The sequence below is a fragment of the Schistocerca nitens genome, chromosome 1 (genome assembly GCF_023898315.1).
Source record: "Schistocerca nitens isolate TAMUIC-IGC-003100 chromosome 1, iqSchNite1.1, whole genome shotgun sequence".
Lineage (NCBI taxonomy): Eukaryota > Metazoa > Arthropoda > Insecta > Orthoptera > Acrididae > Schistocerca > Schistocerca nitens.
The window spans coordinates 950,151,138-950,159,139 of record NC_064614.1 but is presented as its reverse complement, the minus strand read 5'-3'; positions in this window follow the sequence as shown (position 1 = coordinate 950,159,139).

Below are 8,002 nucleotides of genomic sequence, written 5' to 3'. Positions count from 1 at the left end.
TGGAAGCAGTAAGTGTCGTTTGGGCAGTACAAAAATTTCACTACTATGTTTATGGCAAACAGATAAAATTGTTCTGCGATCATCAGGCCATAAGTTTTCTATTAACTTGCAAGTTATTACATGCCAGATTAGCCCGTTGGGCACTAGTATTGCAGAAATATAATCTAAAAATAATGTACATCAAAGGAAACGATAGTATAATTGCTATCGCATTTCCCGTTTACCGGCAGGAATGTCACAACTGGAGAAATGATAGAGCGAGCGTCCGAATTTAAAGTTTTGCTGATGGCGTCGCAACCATACCATCTCAAATATTTGCACCTGTGCAGGAACGTTGGACAGTTGCAAGACGAGGATCCTACATGGAAGAAAATAAAACAATCACTAATCTCGGAACAAGCCAGCAACGAAACCTTGCGTTATAAAATAGACAACAAGATATTGTATAACCCAAAACGACACAGGCTCAGAAAACTGGTGCATGTGTATTCCATACAAATGCATACAAAATTTTGTTTGGTACAGCCATTACTCGTGGGGGCACGTAGGAATACTAAAAAGGTGTAGCCATCATACAAAGATATTGTTACATTCCGAATGTTAACGTATGGTTCAAAAAATAGTAAGAACATGTGACATTTGTCAGAAAGCCAAATCCAATAATCGAAATAATAAAACAGAGCTATACCCAATCATTCCCATTCAGCCACTTCAAATTGTATCAGTGGACGTCGCGGGACCATTACCGACCGCTCGCGGTGGTATGAAATATTTATTGGCTATTTATGATGCCTTTACGAAATATGTGAAATTGTATCTGATGATACAGCGTATATTATAAGATTTCATGCCACGAATAGGAAAACCTCAGAATATTTTAACAGACAATGCGAAATACTTTACTGGTCAACTGTGGAGAGCGTTTTCACGTGACCAGGACATCAAACATATATTAGATGCTCATTTCCACCCAGAAGCAAGCCTCATGGAGAGAATCTTCCGTGAACGCAACCAATTTTTCAGAACTTATACTCACAAAAAGCACACAAAATGGCCAGAATTTGTACCATTATTTGAAAACATACATAACAATTTGCCTCATCCATCCACAGGCTACACACCCAAGGAATTGTTATTCGGTACTTCAGAGCCAAATGAATGGATTACACCACTGCCAATAATACTATGCACAGTTAAAACTCAAGATGAAAAGATAAAAGACGCAATCAGTAACACGACAAAGTGTGCTCATCAGCGAAAAGTACAACATGACAAGGCAATAAATAAAATATTCCAGTACCAAGTGAACGACTTAGTTGTAATAAGAAACCATCCAAAGTCTTCACTAACAGCAAAGAAAAATAAGAAATGGCAAATGTTGTATACAGGTCCTTACAAAATTGTGCAGATACCGCACAGTTGCAGCTACCTTGAAGTAGATTTGACTAATGGAAGGATAAAAGAATTATATCTGCACAAAGACTTAAAATATTTATTAAACATGGAATTGTAGCATAAATAATTTACTGTATCCCATGTCTAGTATGTAAGTTTTGAAAAGATTTCAGAACATATTTTGTGTAGCTATAAGAATTGTGTATCATGTTTGTATTTAGTATGTAATATGTTTTATTCATATGTAAATGAATGAATGACACATCAACAGCTCATTCTATGTAAAGAAGGCAAAGGACTTTAAGTCAAATGGTAAAAGTTATTTAAAACATAATCTTTAATTACCTTATGTCTTTCAACTATTAATAGATTTAACAGGTACAGATTTCGATATGTTTCCTGTTGAATATTTAATTAATGAGTGTACTGAATACTGCAATTTGTCATGGGAAAAGGGACAACTAAAATATGTGAAAGCATTATACTGATCCACACAAACACCATGTGACATCTACGATAGTGTACTTTCAGAATAAAAAAGGAAAGTATAGTCATCAACCCATAACATTTGAGAGTATGACATAGTTCAATTTTAGAGCTTTTCACGTACAATTTAAATGTCATTGTAGGATACGCGTTTGCGCTAAGAGTTTATGAAGCAAGAGCATGCATAGCGGTCCAAATCATAAACTGAATGTGTAAGATAACGAATTCGTTAATCATAAACATGAAAATATTGCAAAGCCAGGCCAGAGTCCATTGCATGTATAATGTAACAATTATATGTACGAAAAAACAATAGCATGAAGTCCAAACTGCTCTGTAAATTTATTGTAAAATGTTTCTATATTTTCAGACATTTGTGTTACTACATAAACTCACAAAACAGGAATCATATATTGCAATTTTATCAAAGTCATGCTGCGAGAAATACTAACAAGAACTGTAACAGTGTGTTGTTATTCGTGAATGAAGTTTGAACTTTGAAAAATGTATCGATGATGAACTTGGATGGTGAACACTTATATGCTGTGGAACGTTAGCCATACGATGCACAAACATTGGCCAAACGTTTATATATGCAGTGGAATAAAACACAAAACGGTGGCCAGTGTGTATTAGAACATGTGACAGCATGTAACAGAAAAAATATACAAGACATTAATATTCTATACCAATTAATTGTATCAGAGATGTGAAGGGCTTAATCAGGCATCAAATCTCATGCAACATTTAGCAACACGTTCATGCAAATAAACTGAAAAGGACAATTGACAGAGCCTGCACCTCGACGATGCAATATTGTCTACTAATCCATGAACCCACAGCTGTAACATCTCATGAAACCACTTATTATAAAATATGTATGTTTGTGGCATGCTTTGAACGAGACAACATCCCCTCCTGTGCTGAGAACGCGAGCGAGGGGTATGTAACTACGCAACAATGCTGAAGCACCAGGTGAACAGGACAACGTTGGTCCGTAATTCGATTCCTGACTGCGGATTACAGCCGAGAATGCAAGCAAGAAGACATCGGTTTCCAGCTGACGCTTCATAGCAACGGGCACAAGACATCGAGATGGCACAATACGACGCTACCAATACTGATAAGCGACGACTTTCAACATCTTGACTAACTCATAAAATAAATCAACACAATAAAAACAATGAACACTATAACATGATACCTATGTATTTGTTTTTTTTTTCAGAAAGACTGTTTGTATTTGATGTATATACCTGTAATGATAGAGTATGTAAGATCAATTTGTATAATTAATGTAATTGGTAAAGTCTATTAGCTCTGCCAAGGATTTTCTGGGGCTTCCCTATGGCCCGCTTCCAAATGGAAGAGCTTACTGTACTTTATTTATCCCCAGGTACTATGAATGAAAGCCACTAAACGAGTTGAACTAAATACCCGAGACGGCGAATGACGTGAGTGGAAATTTATAAACAAACGATCTAAAAGTGACGCTTGTGGTCTACAAGCACCCAACGTTTAGAAAGTGTGTTCCTTTTAGCCCAGGGCGCCGTGTAGTGTCCCTTTTGAAATATTAAGGACAATACATATTAAATGACTAAAAAATGGACTGTGAATAATATTAAATGGACAGGAACGTCAAATTTATTATGAAAATTCGTCAAATTAGTTTCATGGAAATATTATATCGATCGTAATGTAAAAAAAAAGACATTATATGTAGTGGATGAAATCATAGTGTATAATGTATAGACGCAATCATTATGATCTTTGTTCTTGTATACAAACTGAAAAAAGACAATGAATTTCTCTTCTGCTGTTAGTCTTCTGTCTGTAAGGTACGATCGCTATTGTATTGGAGAGATTGCGTATAGCAATAGCATTTGTTCTGTTATATAAAAGTGAGTGCATTGTGTCATTTAAAAACCCTTACAAGCACCTCTTCATAAAGTGTCAACTGAAAAAAGATTTCAGCAGTTTTCAGTTGCTGCGAAGAGAGCAGCGGTGACCTTTGACTGGTAACAATTGGCCGCATTATGCACCTCATTTAAAATTGCTATTTTGTTCAGATTACATCAATAGCCAGCATAGTAGAAATCATTCCAAGTCATTAATCTATTTAAAGTGGAAAATTTCCATAATGGTATATTGGCAAAAACTAAATATCTTCAGAGATGACATTATTTCAGGTAAGTGGACTTGGCCAGAATTTCATTAGGCTAAGAGCATTTGAAATAATTTGTAGGGAGCCTGGCGCTCAAGTAAATCATAAACGTAACATTTATTTTGGCCACCTACAAATCAATTTTCTTATTACGGCCTCTATTTCTTTTACATAACAGTCAATACTAATAAATCAATATATCGAATAATAAATTATAGTATAGAGATGTAATAAACACCATTCCCCACCAAATATCATCACACTATTATATGTAATGTTATTCTGATACAAAAATGTTTAAGAAATAGAACTTTATAATTTTTCTTATTATTGAACTTGTTAAGTAGGAGGGGATGGGCTGATTAGAAAGTGTGGTATATAAGTTTGGTGTTATCTACAGGGTTTCAAAATAATTTCTGATGAAGGCAGGTGTTGTTTTTTCAACAAGAGCGCTTGTGCAGTAAGTCTTTTGCTGGGCAGGATTGCAGATGTTCATGACAGTGAGTGTTGGGAGACGAGCAGTGAAACAGCGGTGCATGTGGACTTTGCGAAATTCTGGAAGCCTGCTAGTTTGTGGTGCAATGACATATATTCGACTCTAAATAGTTGAAATATTTCCGACAATCGTTCAACCTAGAGCTATTGAACGTTGTAAGGACTGTAAGGGCAGGAGACCAGAGCGACCAGTGATGTGCAATGTCGAAAGGCAAAGTCTCGTTCTATGTGAGTGAAAAACATTGATGGACACGTCCTCCATTTCAGGAAGGATTTGATCGAACAGGGGAAGATGCACCACTTGCTGCCAACTACCGCTATAGACATGATAGTGGCTGTAATAAGTGTCAGTAGAATAGGATTTAGAGTGGGTAAACATTACATAAGACTGAAAAAATCTTATGGTACCACCTGAAATGCAGAAATGGTATGGACTTTTCGTATGCAACCTTCAAACCATCCTTTCTAAACCTTTCAAGTCTTTATTTGAGGGATATTTAACTAATAGAACTCTGTACATTATACTGGATGGTGGACGTTCCACATCTTAGTATACATAAGCGGTTTAGCAGATAGTATCAGCAGCAGTATAAGATGGTTCAGTGGTGATGCTGTTGTGTAGAGGAAATATCTTCATTGGACAGTCATATGGAATTGTGGAAAACTGAAGACAACATTTCCTCAGGGTATAACGAATGAAAGACACTTTAAATATATGATAATAACTATAATATAAAGAAAGGCCCTGTTGGCATATAATTACAAAATTAAGAGTGAACATTGGATAAGCGTTCAGGGGCATTAAATGGAGTGATCACATGTAATTAGTATTAGGGATGGCGAATGGAAGTGTTCCAGCAAAATCAGTCCATCTGTAAATGAGATTGCACATTATGTGCTAGTGCCCCTAATTGTGGAGTATTTTTCCACATCCAAACCCCTTATCAAAATGTGGCAATAGACATAGAATTCAGAGACACACAGCTAGAATCTTAATGGATGTATACAGGGCCATAAAGAGATGTGACAGAAACGCTCAGCTAACGTAAATGGGATTTCTGTGGAAGAATGGCAACATAGTACTCGTGAAACTGTGCTGGGCAAAGGGGTGTGAACAGCAGGATGGATGAGAAGCATAACCGGCAGAAGTGACTCCAATCATAACAAAGGAAAGGATGAAATTTTATTGTTTTTCTTCTGAAATTGCTGTGGTACTGCATAAATTTATGTAGAAAACTCTCAAAACCAACAATTATGGGGATAGATAGCAATGGCGTAAATGGTAAAAGTGAGCACATTGGCAGGAATGGACACACTCAGCGGTATCAGTGTTTGAGGCCTGAACTTAACAGTTTGCTACATATAGCCTACTTATGTCATGGACAATACGTAACACTTGTTCGTCCTGACCTCCTGCAATAACTTTCAAGAATGTTTCTGAGGAAATGTCTACATAGCTCTACCAGAATATAACCATTTGTGTCATAGACTCAAAATCGCCACAACTATAAAGCTGAAATTTCCACACACTATAATAGAGGTTGGGTAAAGTAAGAACTGGTATGAAAAATTATTTCTGATTTCCTATTAGACACAGACTTGATCCTGTAGCTGTCAGAGCATCTACTATTGTTTTAATGGTGTTCATGAGTCGCCGTTTACGACCTAACAGACTTTGAACAAGGGTAAATAGGGGAAAATCATCACAGATCTTCTAGAGGTGTGTAGAGATACTGCATCTTGCGCTGTGGCAAGATATGCAGTGTATGGGGAAATTCATCTATTAGATGTAATATAGGAAGAATAATTATATTTAGTTAAAGAAGATTGTGATCTACCTATTCCATGAAGGTGATGGCTAAGCTTAATACGCTACTACAGAACAATGCCAATGAAGTAAGTGGGACAGGAACTACAGAAAAAAAATATAGTGATGTATGGAGCATTTTGTTACAATTTTATGGCAATTTGTCACAGTTCTGTGCCTGTAACATGGGGAATTTTCTTACAATTTCACTGTAAGACAAGGTATTTTGTTAAAATTTTACTGTAACATGAGGCAACTTATTACAATTTTGCTGTAATTTGATAATGTGTGAGATAATTTTTGACAGTTTTCATTTAACATGGTGGTGTATGGAGTAATTTATGAAGTCTAGGATGTATGGGACTTTGATGTCCTGAGAGCGCAGGTGTGTAAATGTAAGCTGGTCAGAATATAGCATCACCTATTTCTAGAACCCTCTCAATTCAGATCAGCATCAGGACACATATCCAGCTGGGAACACAACATTCTGATTCACAGTTTGTGTGCTCACAATTATTGTCAGCTAGTCGAAATACACACTTTATTCATAGGCTCACTAACTCTTAGCCACACACAGGGATGGCTATTTCAGTTGTAAGGAATGTGACAACTTCGGGATGGCACCAGATCATTCTGCAGAGGCCTGAACTGTTAAGAATTGTCTCGCCTCACATACATCCCTCTGAGCTGGCATGGCAGTTGGCGTGAGCTATAACGGCCTGCAAATGCCCCATTTGCTTAAATGAAGACACTGTTGTTCCTACCCCACTAAAAACACAAACACACACTATAAAATTTTAAACAGCACATAGATTTAAACTTGGGAAAAGTCAGCTCTTGGGATTGTTAACTTAGGGTGGCAAAAGACGAAACAACACAAGGGGGCTGGCTGACTACAGTGAATTTAAACTTACGACAAGTGGCTTTTTGAACTGACCGCCATTTTTGACACTTGACATTTTTTACCCCATTAACTATTACATGTCTTGGCTGCATCCCTACAAGCCATATTAACACAGTGCTTAAAACGCTGCTATTGACTGAAACAGAGTTTCAAATTAATGTGTATTTGTTGTTATAACTGGAAGGTGAGCATATAGTGAGTTAAGATCACAGAAGAGAATAGAATGAGTGGCATCATCATAAAAACAGGACACCTGTGATTACAGTGTTAAAGTTAATCGCAGTGACACAAGGCTTCTACAAACTATCCAAGAAATTACTAAAATGTAGCATTGACTTATTTCATCATAACGTTAGGGGTTTATGAGTCTACGAAATAATATTTCAAAATATAATTTGCAAAATGAGGACTGGAATGAATTTTATAAGGAATTAGAGCCAATGTCAAATTTAAAACAGTACATGATCATGCGTATTTTGTTATTTAATAATTTCCATCTGAGAAAACTAATTAGAGAGAACATTAGAAGCCCACAAATAACTGTGAATCCATAGTGAGTATCTTGTAATGGTAAATTGAATGGCAACGGCGCTTCAAGTAAAAAGTGTCCCATCTGGCACTTCAAGTAAATAGTGCGAGTACAGGAGGGTTTCAATCCCGTCACCACAAATGGCTCTTTTATCATCATGAAGTGACAATCCAACTTCATGGATACATGATGCTGCATGTCACACACTTGTAGCCTGCCTCT